Consider the following 15592-nt stretch of genomic DNA (forward strand, 5'->3'; position numbering starts at 1 on the left):
GTTTCTTCTGGGGAGATGAATACATTTATGAAACTTGATGGCGTGAGTGGTTGCACAGGACTGTGAATGCACAAATGCCACATTATTTGCGTTGAAATAGTTAATTGCATGCGATGTGAACGTCACCTCATTTAAAGTGTTTAAAAGAGGGGCCTGGGAGAGTGCAGTGTATGCGAGAATCGCGTGGGACACCCACAGTCTCTAACCTCGGTTTCCTTGCCATAAACTGGCAGAGACCGTGTGAGCTGTGTTCCTGGGGCCCAGAGATTCTAAGAAGGAAAACCTGGGTTTCCAGGGACTGGGATGAGGGCTGGAGGCCGGAAGGGGAGGGGTATGTGGGGACGGCTGGGGGGCAGCCCAGATAAGGCTTTCAATACTGGGTACCAGCATCTACACAGGCGAAGATCCCCGCATCTCACTTCCCGCAGGGCTGACCAGTGGCCAGAGGTGGGACTGGCCAGGCCTGGCCCAACCAAGTCTGGGAGCAGAGGACACTGAGTGAGGGATCCCTGGGGCCACCCTCACTGGCCTGTGGCTCTCCTGACACCACAAGAGAGGTCCAGGAGCTGACCTTGGGTCCTAATGGGGGACATCTTCCTGGCTGCAGGCTGGCAGGGTGGTGTGGTGGTCAGTGTACTGGGCTCTGTGTCTCCGCCCCTACCTGCTGTGTGACGGTGGGCCAGACACCTAACCTCTCTGTGCCTCTATTTCTTCAATGGCGAACAGGGACACTAGCAGCCCCCACATCCAGGCACAGTGGCCTGAAGGTTAAAGGCAAGGGTGGCACGAGACCTACAGCAAGAACTCTGAGCAGGGAGAGCAAGGAGCTGCCCAGAGTTCCACCACCATCTCCCCGCTGGCCGCCGAGGAAACCGAAGCTCATGATGACCTGGCCCAGGTCTGTTGGACTCACAGTTGTTCTCATCCCCAAGATCAGAGGGCTGCCACCAGGGAAGGAGATGGCCCCCAGACACAGCCCAGGAAGCACACAGGGAAGGATGCCCTGGGGACTTCGGTATGTTATTGCAAAAAAAAAACCATTTATTGCTATTTGAACCCTGCTTTCATGCCTCCATTTCCCAGAAAATGAGCCACGGGAGACACCAGGAGAGGGAGGAGACCATCCTCCTTGCACAAAACCCACTCCCTCGGATGCTGTCCTCAGCGAGGGTGGCTGGGGGCCAACCAGGGGGCCCACCCGCAGAGTGGCAGAGGAGGCAGGTTGACCCTGCGGACGTTGAGCTCTGTGGCGAAGGTCCTGGCCTTCTGGTAGAAGAAGAGCGACTTCTCACGGTCCAGGAGGAAGTTGTGGGAGATGGCGGCCGGCCGCGTGTAGATCTTCAGCTGTGCCTTCTTGTTGCCCAGGTCCACGGCGGCTGCCAGTGCCAGCTGGTAGTACCCGGCTGCATCAAACAGGTCCTGAAGGGGACAGGTCATGCTCAGCAAGAGGGGGACTCGGAGCCCGTCTTCCCAGAGGCCGTTCCTGTCTCCAGGTCATTCCACATGTCCAGCCAATGCTGGCTCACCCCATGAACCCCGAAGCCTGTGACACTGCTGTGGTCTCAGCTGCAGGAGGTGGGGACGACACTGACACCCCGGAAGCCTTCCTGACTGCCCCTACGCCCCACTCACCCCAAGTGTCCTGCCCCAGTGCCACCCTCTCTGCAGGCAGTGGCTGCTTTCCCCATGGGCTGAGGTCAGGGCAGATCCTGCCTGCTCTGAGAGTTCCATGCAGGGCCCGTGGCTCCAAGCCACAGCAGGGGCACAGCGTTGAGTGACCCAGGCTCCCCTCTGGCCCCTGTCCATGCTGACCATTTCCAGGCCCTCCACGGGACAGGCCAGGTACAAAACCATCTCACAGGTGTTCTATCTGGCAATGTTCCCTGAAATATTGACGGAGTGTGACTCCCCAGACATCCACTCCCATTTTCAATGCATCTTTGGCTCAAACTCACCATCCCTGGGTTGGGATGCCGTCTCCCAGACCTCCTCCTTGACCCTCCCATCCCCCACCCGGCTTCTCCCCAGGCGCCTCCTCCACATGGGGTCACCCAAGGGACCTCTCTAAGACCCATGCCTAGCCTGTCCCTCTACCATCTCAAGATGACTCCCAGGGCCAAGGACAAAGTCCAAGATGCAGCAGTCCATTCCCCCACTGCCCCGCCCCACACACGGCGCAGGGGCGTGAGAAGGCCCCGAGTCACCGCCACTGCTCATCCAATGCCCCTCGGCCCAGCCGAACACTGGGCTCTGTGCTGGGTGCGTGGCTGAGCCTAACGTCCTTGCTCCCAGTCTGAGGGACCTGGGAGTGAACACTGACCACACAGGGTGGCCCGGGCTGTGGCAGAGGGAAGCCCAGGAGCCTGTGGGGGGCCCAGGAGGCCCCAGACTCAGCCAGGGGTGGAAGGCAAAGGCTTCCTGAAGGGGTGGGGGCATCCCAACTAAACAGGAAGGAGCCAGCCAATGCATATGTCTCTGCGTGTGCCTGTGCATGTGTCTGTGCATATGTGGGTGCCTGTGTGTCTGTGCGTGTTTGTGTGCCTGTGTGTGCGTGTCCGTGTGTGTGCCTGTGTGCATGCCTGTGTGTGTGTGCGTGTCTGTGTGTGCGCGCCTGTGTGTGCGTGTGCCTGTGCCCGTGTGCATTTGCGTGTGCATTTCCATGTGCCTGTAGTGTGTGCAGCAGCTAGTGAGTGGCAGGCTGAGCCAGGACACACCTAATCCTCCCTATTCCAGGGCTCGCTCTCACGTGTAGACTAAAGGGGACCCCTTTTTAGAGGCAATTGGCAAAGATGCCCATTTACCCCTGCCTCTCTGCCAGCCTTCCAGGCCCCATGCAGCCCGGCTTTTTCTCCTACTCCTCTGGGCCCTGGGTCCAGAGCCTACTATACAAGGAGGAGGGTGTAGTCTTGGAAAGACAGCCGCCCTTGGGGAATTCCAAGTGGGCCTCCCTGTGGGAAGCTGGCCTGCGCTGACAGCATAGTCACGATGAGGCCCAGAGGGCTGTGCATGGGAAGGAGGTGAAGGAGGGCTGTGCATGGGAAGGAGGTGAAGGAGGCCTCTGCCCCTCAACCCCAACCGTGGACTTTGGCCTCTCAGGTACTACTTGGCCCTTTCCTTCCTCCTGGGCAAGCGGAGTGGGTGGCAGGCTTGACCAAAAGAGATAAAGGCCTCTTCTGGGAGGCCCGTCCCCCTGGGTCCCAGGCGAGCCCCTGAGCGGTGAGCAGCGTCCCTCTGGGTCTGACACTTGGCACCTCCCTGTCTGGCTGGGACTTGGGAGGCCACAGGGACCACTTCTGACCACCAAGTGTCGCCAGCACTGGGCGGGGGCCTCCCGGGCAGCCCCAGGCCTGCGGTGGGGGATACGGGGCGGGGTCTTAGGGCTGCCCCAGCTCCTCATGTTGTTCTAAGGCCCCCAAGATCTCGGCCCCAGGACTGGAGTGCCCTGGCCCCTCAGCCCATAAGGAGCACTGACGCGGTGCCGGTGCGATGCTGAGGAGGGGCGGTGCCTGCTGGGCAGAGGGGTGGAGACACCCCAGGTCTGAGTCTGACAGTCCCAGCTCTCCACCCCTGCAGGGCTGGGGGCAGAGGGAGCACAGCACCTCCCCTCGAGACAGACCCGACCCAGCAAGGCCTCAGCCTGGCTGGCTCAGGCCCCACCGCACCTGCCCCGAGCTGGGGTTTCCCTGTCTGTGAACCCAATGGTAAGACACTGGTCCCACCCCACCCTTCCTGGGTGATGTGAAGATTCAAGGTGTCTCGGGGCTCCAGGAGGGAGTTGCTCAGTGCAGGCTGGCACCCTGGGCAGGCTTCCTAGACGAGGCGCCAGGATTTGGGTTGGATCTTGCAACGTTGATTCAATGTGAGGATGATGCCGTCCTCCGAAATGTCCTTCTCCCGACCCTGTTTTCTTTGTTAAATGCAACTTGACACTTGACTGTCAAGAATCAGCTTTGGTGTCATCTCCTCCAGGAGGGCCCCCCGACTACAAACCTTCTTTACCCAGAGGACACCATTGCCCACTCATGTGTCAGCCTCCCGGGCTGAGACTGAGTTCTTGAGGGTGGGGCCTGGCCAGCTTGGGAGCTGGGTTGTATCTGCTGACCTTGCCGGCTCCTCCAGCCACGTGCAGAGCTCCAGGGAGGCCACTGGGCCATTCCTAAGGAAGGCTGGAACCCAGGCCTCTGGGGTCTGGGTGGAGATCCCACTCCAAGGGGGCCAGGAACACCCCAAGCCCTGCCCCTCCCCACCCACCTTCAGGTCGTAGAAGATGATGTCACCGAGCACCAGGTACACCTTCACGTAGTAGAGGGTCTCCTCGTCGAACTCTAGCGGCGAGTTGCAGAGCTACAGGACCTTGAGGTAGAAGTGCTTTGCCAGCTTGCCATGACCCAGCTGATGGTGCAGGGCGGCCAGCCGGTGGTAGGCCATGCGCTCGTTCAGCTGGTCCCCTGGGGTGCAGGCCAAAGGGGCAGGTGTGAGGACGTGGCTCCCTGGGGCAGGGAGGGCACAGGCCCCTCAGGAGCAGGTATGCAGACCCCAGGCAGCACACCTGGCTTGCCTCCAGGCACCTGCGGTCACCTGGGCAGCTCTGGCCAGTCCCTTCTGGGTTCCCAGACTCACTTTCCCATCTGCAAAGCAGAATTAATAAGGCCTGCCCCTGTCTACTGTGAGGCTTTGGCAAAGTCGGACTTGGATGGCCCAGCTCTGTGCCTACACATAGCCACCTGCCTATGCTCACTGGTTTTAACCAGGGGAGCCCAAAAGCCATGCAGTCCAGGTGCTCCCAGGCACCCCAGCTCCAGGCAACCCACAGACATAACATCCGACTCCTCCTGGGTGTGTCACAATCAGAGCCCCCTACTTTGGGGAGTCAGCTGCACACCTACTGTGTACTGGGCCACAGGGCACAAGGCGCTGGGGCATGTGGCCTGCCTAGGGTTCCCTGTCTCTGGAGGGGGACAGATGACCCTGGCACAGCACCAGGGGATGCCCGGCCTTAAGGGGCAGACTGTTGGAAGGGGAACTGGGATTTTATCAGCCAGAGAGCTGTGTGGTTGATGAGGGTGGGAAGGGTACAAGAGAAAGGGAATATGCCACTCGGCCTGGCACATACAGGGACCAACGAGATGCCTGGCATGTCTGGAAGGCAGAGGGCACACTGGGCGGCCCTTGTGGTCAGCAGCGGGAACAGGCAGAGGAAACAGAGCTCAGTCAGGCAGGGAGCTCTGCACTGCGTGAGAGACCTCGGGCAGTGCCCCACAGCCGGACGGGGAAGCCAGTTGGGTAGATCTGCCTGCCTGGACAGGAGACCAGGAAAATCCAGCAGCTGTTTCAGCTCCTGCCCTGCAGACCTGGAGGCTGGGCTCTGGCAAAGTGTGGGTCCTGGCAGGGTGGGGGCTCAGGGGACTTACCCAGAGTGATGCTGAGTGCTAGGGCCACGTAGGCAAACTCCAAGCACTCCTGGGGATTTTCCAGTGTGGCCAGCAGTGCCACCAGCTTGTTGCACAGCTGTAGCTGCAGCGCCGCCTTGCGGTTGCCCGTAGTCATTGCCAGGGCCAGGACCCGGTCCTACCACACAGGCAGGTGGCTCAGGTTTCCCGTAGCACCCACCTTGCCCAGCGCCCTCCTCAGAGCTCAAACATGTGCTTGGAGCTTCCCACACCCCAGCTACCCCTGCACCTCCACACAGCTCTGTGCTCTGGGATAACACACAGTTCAGACACCCAAGTTGGGGGCTGAAGAATCACCTGAGGCCCATCCAGCTACACCCGGCAGCCTCAGACCCGTCTCTCCCACCTGGGCACCGGGGGTCTGACTCAGGGGAGCCAGCACTCCTCTCTGCTCTAAAAACACCACATTTATCTGTGCCCAGGGCTGAGCCACACCGTGAGCTCAGAGGAAGGGAGAAGCCATCCCACTTCGGGGTGCATGCAGACCTGGGCCTCCCACTGACATGCTGTGTGTCCTCTGACATGTCCCTGTGCCTCTCTGAGCCTCAGTTTCCTCATCTGAAAGATGGGGACAGAACTTTCCGCTCATGGTTGCTTGAGATCATCAGGTACAAGGGTAGAGCCATTGTCACATCCAGGCCCCGAGCGTTTTTCCCGGGCAGGGGCACGGTCAATATCATGCCCGGTGAGACCACTTGGAAACTAGCATGTGCATGGGTGGCCCTGCCTCCAGGTGGGAGGCCTCTGCCCTGCCACACCTGTGCCTCAGCCCTCCAGGTGCCCCCCTGAGGCCCACCCACATCAGCCCACAGGCCAGCTCACCCACATCAGCCCACAGGCCAGCTCACCCGGTAGAAGGACACAGCTTTCTCCCGCTCCCAGGCCCCACTGACGAAGATGTCTCCAGCTGCCTCAAACAGCTCCAGCCCCAGGTTGGGGTCGCCTGTGTACAGGAACACATTCTGTGCCACCTGAAAGGAGACAGAAGTTCCCTCAAGACCCACACCTGGTGAGGTAGCCACGCCCACCTTTTCCAGCCTCCTTCCTCTCACACACTACAGGTACACCTGAGCATTTTTCAGACCCTGTGCATTAGGGCTGCCCCCACCACTGGCATGAGGACAATGAACTGATGCACCTGAGTGCCAGGAGATGACTGAGCAGCTGCAGCCCAGGAGCCCGACACCTGTGAATCCTACCACCAGGGCTAGCCGTAGCCCACTCCCCCTGCACTCAAACCAGTCTCCGTGGCCCCCAGATTGCTGGGAGCCCATCCCCTGGCTCCTTTCTGCGTTGCCACATCCCTGCCACATCAACAGTGTTTGTGGGTGGGCCTGGTCCCCTCTTGGCCATGAGCTCTTGATCCCTCTCCTCAGCTCAAGGAGGTATACAGCAGGTGCTCAGTAATGAAAGCTTCACCAGGCTTGTGGGCTTCACAATTTGTTCCAGATCACACTGTGTTTGGGAAAGCCTCTGAAAACAGCCACTATGATAGATTCATTTTGTAAGGAAATGTGCTACCTGGTGCTTGGAGCAAGTTCTTCTGTGTGTTAACTGAGTGGTCACATTATTTGAGCATGTGCTGTATTTGAGCAGGTGCTGGGCACTGTGAGGGGCCGCGCCTCTGCCCTCAGGGAGAAGATGCTGGCCACTGGGGAAGGATATGAGGGAACCAGTTGGAGGGAGGAAAAAGGCACACAACAGGTGCTCAGCAGTGGCTTAGGAATGAGTGGATGGATGGATGAATGGATGAGGAGATGTAGACACATGGATGGATGGATGAGTGTGTAGATAGATTAATGCTGGGATGGATGGATGGATGGATGGATGGATGGATGGATGGATGGATGGATGGACGGACGGACGGACGGGTGGGTGGATGGATGGGTGGATGGGTGGGTGGATGGATGGATGGATGGATGGATGGATGGATGGATGGATGGATGGGTGGAATGATGTGTGTATGTCTGTATGTATGTATGGGTGGGTAGATAATGTATGGATGGGTGGAGGGTAGATGATGTATGTGCATATGGATGGATAGATGGTGGATAGATGAATGTATGGATAAACAAACTGACAGATAGATGAATGGAGGGATGGATTAATAGGTAGATTGGTGGGTGGATGGATGAATGATGGATGGATGGACGAACAGTGAATGGATGGATGGGAGAAAGGATGGATGATGGAAGGATGGATGGATGGATGAATGGATGATGGATGGATGGAAGGATGAACAGGTGGATGGATGGATGATGGAAGCATGGATGGATGATGGAAGCATGGATGGATGATGGATGGATGGATGAATGGATAAAAGGATATGTGGATGGATGATGGATGGATGGAAGGATAAACAGGTGAATGGATGGATGATGGAAGGATGAACGGACAGATGGATGGAACAACAGGTGAATGGATGGATAGACGGGTGAATGGATGGATAAAAGGATGGGTGAATGATGGATGGATGAATGGACAGATGGATGGACAGATGGATGGATGAATGGACAGATGGATGGATGATGGATGGATGGATGGATGGATGGATGGATGGATGGATGGATGATGGATGGATGAACAGATGAATGGATGGATGATGGAAGGATGGATGGATGAATGGATAAATGGATAGATGGATGAATGATGGATGGATGGATGAACAAGAGGTGAGTGGATGGTTGATGGAAGGATGGATGGATGACAGATGTTTATATGGATGAATGGATAAATGGATGAATGGATAAATGGATGAATGGATAAATGGATGAACGGATGAATGATGGATGGATGAATGGTGGATGGATGAATGGTAGATGGATGGAAGGATGAACAGGTGGATGGATGGAAGGATGAACAGGTGAATGGATGGTTGATGGAAGGATGAATGGACGGATGGATGGATGAACAGGTGAATGGATGGATAGACAGGTGAATGGATGGATGATAAATGGATGGATGATAAAAGGATGGATGATAAAAGGATGGATGGATGAATGGACAGATGGATGGATGATGGCTGGATGGATGATGGATGGATGGATAAATGGATGGATGGATGGATGATGGATAGATGGAAGGATGAACAGATGAATAGATGGATGATGGAAGGATAGATGATGGAAAGATGGGTGGATGATGGAAGGATGGATGGATGGATGAATGGATAAATGGATGGATGGAAGGATGAACAGGAGGTGAGTGGATGGATGATGGAAGGATAGATGGATGATAGATGGATGGATGGATATATGGATGAATGGATAAATGGATGGATGGATGGATGAATGATGGATGGATGGAAGGATGAACAGGTGAATGGATGGATGATGGAAGGATGGATGGATGAATGGACGAACAGGTGGATGGATGGTGGCTGAATGAATGGATGATAAAAGAATGGATGAATGATGGATGGACGAATGGATGGATGGATGGATGGACGATAGATGGATGAATGGAAGGATGAACAGGTGAATGGAAGGATGAACAGGTGAATGGATGTATGATAGAAGGATGGATGGATGGATGGAAGGATGAGCAGGCGAGTGGATGAATGATGGAAGGATGGATGGATGATGGATAGATGGAAGAATGAACAGGTGAATGGATGATGGAATGATGGAAGAATGGACGGAGAGATGGATGAACAGGTGAATGGATGGGTGGATGATAAAAGGATGGATGATGAATGAATGGATGGATGGATGGACAGCTGAATGAAAGCATCATGGATGGATGGAAGATGGTTGGATGGATAATGGAAAGACGGATGGAAGGATGGATGGAAGGATGGACGAACAGGTGAATGGATGGACGAAGAGGTGAACAGAAGCATGATGGATGGATGGATGGATGGATAGAAGGATGAACAGTTGGATGGATGATGGAAAGATAGATGGAAGGATGGATGGATGGACGAACAGGTGAATGGATGGATGGACAGGTGAATGGATGGATGATAAAAGGATGGATGGATGATAGATGGATGGATGGATGGACGGAGGGATGGATGGATGGACGGAGGGATGGATGATGGATTGATGGATGGATGCGTGGAAAGACAAATAGGTGAATGGATGGATGATGGAAGGATGGAAGGATGGATGGATGGATGATAGATGGATAGATGGAAGGACCCACAGGTATATGGGAAGATGATGGAAGAATGGATGGATGATGGATGGATGGATGGAAGGATGAGCAGGTAAACAGATAGATGATGGAAGGATGAATGGATGGGTGGATGGACAGGTGAATGGATGGATAGACGGGTGAATAGATGGATGAGAAAAGGATGGATGAATGATGGATGGATGGATGGATGGTTGGATGGATGGATGGATGGACAGATGGATGGATGGATGGATGAACAGGTAAATAGATGATGGAAGGATGAATGGATGGGTGGATGGACAGAGAGTGAACAGCACAGGGGTCCTCCTGCATCCCTTGCCACTCACCTGGATGTACAGGTCCACCAGCTCGCTCTGCTGCAGGCTGTAATAGATCTTCCCTGCTTGCAGCCAGGCACGCGCCTCCTTCTCTTTCTTCTGAAGATCAATGAAAATCCCCAGACTTCATTTAGTGTAGTCCAGAGTGGATTTGTAGGCCCTGGAATCAGACACAGGTGTCAGAACAAGGGCTTTCATCCTCCTGGAACCAGTCTGCCTCCTCCTGTGGGTCTGGTGACAGATGAATCTGGAATGTGCAGACTGGGAACGGCCCTCTTGTGTGTGCAGTGTTCTGCCCTTCCCAAGCTGCTAGGAGGGCCAGGGTGAACACACACAGCATGGAAAAGATGAAGGACATCCTTCTGAGGGAATTGAGCATCATGCTGCCCTGTAGCAGGAGGAGTGTGCTAGTCCATCTCCCCTGCCTCCCACACATGGCCTGTGTCTTCTCCGCACGCACCAGGAGCCGTTAGTGTTCAGAGGCTATCTGGGCCGATGGTTCTCAAGGTGTGCAGGTATCACAGTCACCCGGAGGCCTGTCCCTATAGCTTGCTGGCCCTGCCCACAGAGCTTCCGGCTTCACAGGCCTGGGGCAGGCCCTAGAACTCCCACTTGCCACAGGCTCCTAGGTGACATAGATGCTGCTCTGCTGGTCCAGGGACTACACTTTGAGAAGCATGGCTCTAGCACACTGGCCCATTTTCCTTCTGTGAACCTGAGGCCAAGACTGGAGCCAGTCTCCCAGGTCCCCATGGAATCTGGCTCCTTCCCTGCTCTCTCAGTAAGTCCGACACTCGAGGGGGTGTGACTGCAGCAATGTCACTGGGCCCTGTGGGTGGGGTGGCCAGGGCCATGGTTACCCCACCAGGTCAGGATGCTTGGGGGAAGCCGAGTAGGCCACATATGGGATGTGAGACCTTGAAACCCTGCCCCAGGGAAGCAGGTGACACAACTGGCTCTGTCTTCTGTGGGAGAGAAGCCACAGGTGGCTGCTGTGGTCACATTTAAGGGGACAGATGAAGGCCAGGAGTGAAGATTCAGGGCAGGCAGAGGTCAGATGACAAAAGCCACCATAGTAGGAAGAACAGCCCAGAGTGCACGTACTGCCTCTGCTGGGGTGGAGATGACCTTTGACCCAACAAGGGAGGCTCAAGCTGGGACTCACCGGCCAGCAGCAGCCCTGGAACGACCCCAGGCCCACCAGCTCAAAGCATCTGATGCCAAGGAACCAAATGATCAAAAGGAGAGGGGCTGCTAGGGTCCTGGGCCAGCTTTCTTGTGCCCCCCTCCCTGCCCTGCCCGTCCCCACCTCCACCACCGCAAAGCCAGCCCTTACCGCTCGGTACCCAGGGACAGGTAGAGCTGACTGATGGTCTCCAGGAGCTGCCCCTCCAGCACCTTGTCGGCCACCTTGCGGGCCAGGGAGAGCTGGAGCTCATGGTAGATGACACACTGGGCCTCGCTGGGCATGACGGTGCCGTAGAAGTAGCACAGCCGCTGGACGGCCCACAGCTGGCCTGGGCAGAAGACAAAATGGAAGATGTTAGTCTCCCAGCATCGAAGCGAGGCTGGCTGGGCTCGGAGGCCCCTGCGCCATGCTTGCCTCTTTCACACCTCTGTGAGCCTGGGCCCCATAGGTGGGGAGACTGAGCACAGACAGGCCATGCACCCATTTCAGGACAGATTCCGAACACACAGTCACATGGGCACACCTTGGTGCAGATGCTCATGGTAGAGGCCGGCCTTCTTTACAACTCCCAGGGCCGAGGTCCTGGCCAGGCTCGGCCCCTGCACCAGGCCATCTATTTCTGCTTCACAAAGCCTCTCTGGCCAGGACCACGGCCGCCTTCAGCCTGAGCTGATGAGGCCAGGGGCACAAGTAGCCCCTGTCGCAGATGGAACCCTGAGAGAGCAAAGCCAAGCGTCATGTCTGCCACATACGGCATCATGTTGGGGGAACGGGGTTCAAAGCTGGGCCCTGGCGGTGGAAAGCTTCTGATTTTCTAGTGCCAGAAACATTCCGGAGATTAACACAAGAAACCAGGTACGCCGAATGGACATCTGTTACACACACCACCCAACAACAGCTGAATACACAGTCCTCTCGAGCACCCATGGGACATTCCCCATGACAGACCATGTGCCAGGCCACAAAATGAGCCTCAGTGAATGGAGAAGGTCTGAGACCAAAGCAGAGGTGTTCTTCAGCTGTACTGGCATGAAACTGGAAATCAACAGTGAAGGAAATGTGAGAAATTCAAAAATATGTGGAAATTACACACTCCTAAACAACCAGTGAGTCAAAGAGACCATCAGGGAAACTGAAAACTAATTTGAGAAGAATGCAAACAAATGCACAGCCCGGGCCAGCGCAGTGGCTCACGCCTGTCGTCCCAGCACTGTGGGAGGCCGAGGCGGGAGGATCGCTTGAGTCCAGGAGTTTGAGAACAGCCTGGGAAACATGGTGAAATCCCGTCTCTATAAAAAAATAAAATATAAAAATTAGCCGGGTAGGGTGGTGCACGTCTGTAATCCCAGCTACTCGGGAGGCTGAGGCATGAGAATGGCTTGAACCTGGGTAGAAGTTGCAGTGAGCCAAGATTGCACCACTGCACCCCACCCTGGGCAATAGAGCAAAACTCTGTCTTAAAAAAAAAAAAAATAGCACAGTGTACCAAAAATTCCAAGATGCAGCTAAGGCAGTGCTGAAAGGGAAATTTATAACTGTAAATGTCTACATTCAAAGAAAGAAGAAAAATCTCAAATCAAAAACCTAACCTTCCACCTTGAGAAACTAGAAAAAGAATGAACTAAACCCAAAGCAAATAAAAGGAAGAAAATAATAAACATGAGAGTGGAAATGGGAAGTAAAAATACAGAGAATGGAAAAACAAAAGAGATAATCAACAGAACCAAAAGTGGGTTTTTTGAAAATAATAACAAAATTGACAAATCTTTCACCAGACTGACCAAGAAAAGAAAGAGGGACACAAATGACGGAAATCAGAGACTGAGCACCATGGCTCACGCCTGTCATCCCAGCGCTTTGTGAGGCCGAGGTGGAAGGATCACTGAGGCCAGCATTCAAGACCAGCCTGGGGGAACATGATGAGACCCCATCTCTAATAAAAAGAAATAAATAAAAAATTAAAAACCCAAGTTTCTAAAATGAGAAATGAAAGAGGAAACATTATTGCCAACCTGACAGAAATGAAAGGGTTCCATGAAAACACTACGAACAACTCTACACCAACAAATCAGACCATCTAGACACAACAGCCAAACTCCTAAAATGACACAAACTACCAAAAATGACTCAAAAATGACCCCAAGTAAGCATGTGGGGTATCAGCCCCGCCCTCGGTCTCCTCGACCGTTCAGCGCAGGGTGGGGAGATAGGGAAGCATGATCCCCGTTCCCTGGCCTGCATTTCCAAGTCTGAATCCCCCAGCACCCTGGGGAGGGCCTCGTAGGAGGAGGTGCCACAGGCTATTGTGCCAGGAGCCACGGGAGGCTGCAGTGGGGGTTGGGGCGCTGGATTCCTGGAGGGTCTCCTTCCAGTCAAAGAATGCCCCTGGGGAAGAAGCCTGGGTCTGAACCTCCCAACCCTCCTTGGGCAGATGTGTGGGACCGGGGCCCCTTCACACGGTCCTTCCCAAAATCTCATCCCTCCTAGGGCCAGGAGTGGGTGCCAGGCCTGTGCTGGGAAATGGGCAGATTTGGCCACAGCCCCTGGGGCTCTGGTCCAGGCCACAGGAGGCAGCTCTGAGTGGTCTCACGATGCCATGACAAAGCGCTGCAAGGCAGAGGGGACCCACAACAGTATCCCTTGTCTCGGCCATTTCCCTGGACTCAACTTCCTCATCTATCCTCTGCGGCCTAGATTTCGGACAGCCCTGCCCACCTACTGTCCATTCACTGCTCAGTCTGCAGTGACTATTGGATAGCACTCCATGGCTCCCCAGTGCTCTTGGGGAAAAGGCCAAGCCACAGCCTGAGGCCCCAGGCCCTGCTTAGCTCTCCAGAAGAGCTTCTCACCATCCAGCACCCAACCCACGCACTCCTAACTCTGCACCTCCCTGCATAAGCCCTGCTCACTCACCCCCGCTCACACCCCACTTATCCCCGCTCACACTTCTGCTCACTCACCCCAATCACACCTCCGCTCACTCACCCCCACTCACTCATCTCCACTCACACTCCCGCTCACTCACCCCATCACACCTCCGCTCACTCACCCCCACTCAGTCATCCCCGCTCACACTCCTGCTCACTCACCCCCATCACACCTCCACTCACTCACCCCCACTCACTCATCTCCACTCACACTCCCGCTCACTCATCCCCACTCACTCACCACCGCACCCCACTCATCCCAGCTCACACTCCTGCTCACTCACTCCCATCACACCTCTGCTCACTCACCCCCACTCACTCATCCCTGCTCACTCACCCCCATCACACCTCCGCTCACTCACCACCACTCACTCATCCCCGCTCACACTCCCGTTCGCTCACCCCCACTCACTCACCCCCACTCACTCACCCCCACTCAATCACCCCCACTCACTCACCGCCGCTCACACCCCCTTCATCCCCGCTCACTCACCCCCACTCGCTCACCCCTGCTCACACCCCACTCATTCCCGCTCACACTCCCACTCTCTCACCCCCATCACACCTCCACTCACTCACCCCCACTCACTCATCCCCGCTCACTCACCCCCACTCACTCACCACCACTCACCCCCACTAGCTTATCCCTGGTCCTTCACACAGGCTACACCACCAGCCCCTCCCCCACCACCTATTACTTGACTAAATCCTCTCAACCCTCTGGTCCCAGACTAAGAGTCTTCCCTAACCCGGGGCCAAGTGCTGCCCCGCCATCACGCCACTCACCCTTTTGTGGCTTCTCTGGCCTAAAGCTCACATTCTCACGCTCAGTCCCTGCCACCCGAGGACCCCACAAGCCCCATTTATGGGTGGGGCCTGGCACACACTGCACAACGAGCTGCTTTTGCATGAACTGCTCTGCGGCTTTGGGCGATCACCCGCCCCATGTCCTCTGTGAAGTGGGATGACAGGTGCGCAGGCTGCCAACACACCAAGCAGATAACACGGGCACAAGAACCGGCGTTCAGGGCCTGGCTCATGGAGGGGCCCCAAGTCCCAGCTCAGCAGAGCCTGTCTTGATCCCAGGGTTATGGCTAGGGATTCCCAGCATGCAGGACTTTCCGTGCTCAAGGCAGCATGGTCCCTGGGCAAAGTGGGAAGAGCTGGCTGCCCCAGTAGGGCAGAGGGCCTGGCCCTGCGTGGGAACCGCCTGTCTCCAGGGCGCTTGCCAACATCTGCTGCTGGCCATGACTCAGCACTTTCGATGGTAGAAAAACCACCACTTGTTTCTGAATCACAAACCCCAGGTGTGCCCTGACGCGAGTGGCCCCGGAAGGCGCACAGGAGGAACCGGGGCACTCACTCTCCACAAGGCCCATCTCCACAGCGACCAGAAGGGCCCACTCATAGTAGCCCTTGCCCTGCTGGGCCGGACCCTGGTGGGTGCAGAGGTGGCCCAGCTGCAGGAGCACGTGGGTGAAGTCCCGGCCACACTCCCTGCAGGGCAGCCTCGAGAACAGCCGCACGGCCTCCAGGAGGTGGTGCTGGGCCAGCCTGCTGGCACCCGCG

General features: G+C 55.9%; 1 pseudogene; it reads right to left on the reverse strand.

Annotated features, from left to right (window-relative positions):
- Window positions 1-1018: 1018 nt before the first annotated feature.
- LOC135969696 (SH3 domain and tetratricopeptide repeat-containing protein 1-like) lies at window positions 1019-14933 on the reverse strand (annotated as a pseudogene).
- Between the last annotated feature and the right edge of the window lie 659 nt (window positions 14934-15592).

This window comes from Macaca fascicularis, chromosome 2 (genome assembly GCF_037993035.2).
Source record: "Macaca fascicularis isolate 582-1 chromosome 2, T2T-MFA8v1.1".
NCBI classification, from domain to species: domain Eukaryota; kingdom Metazoa; phylum Chordata; class Mammalia; order Primates; family Cercopithecidae; genus Macaca; species Macaca fascicularis.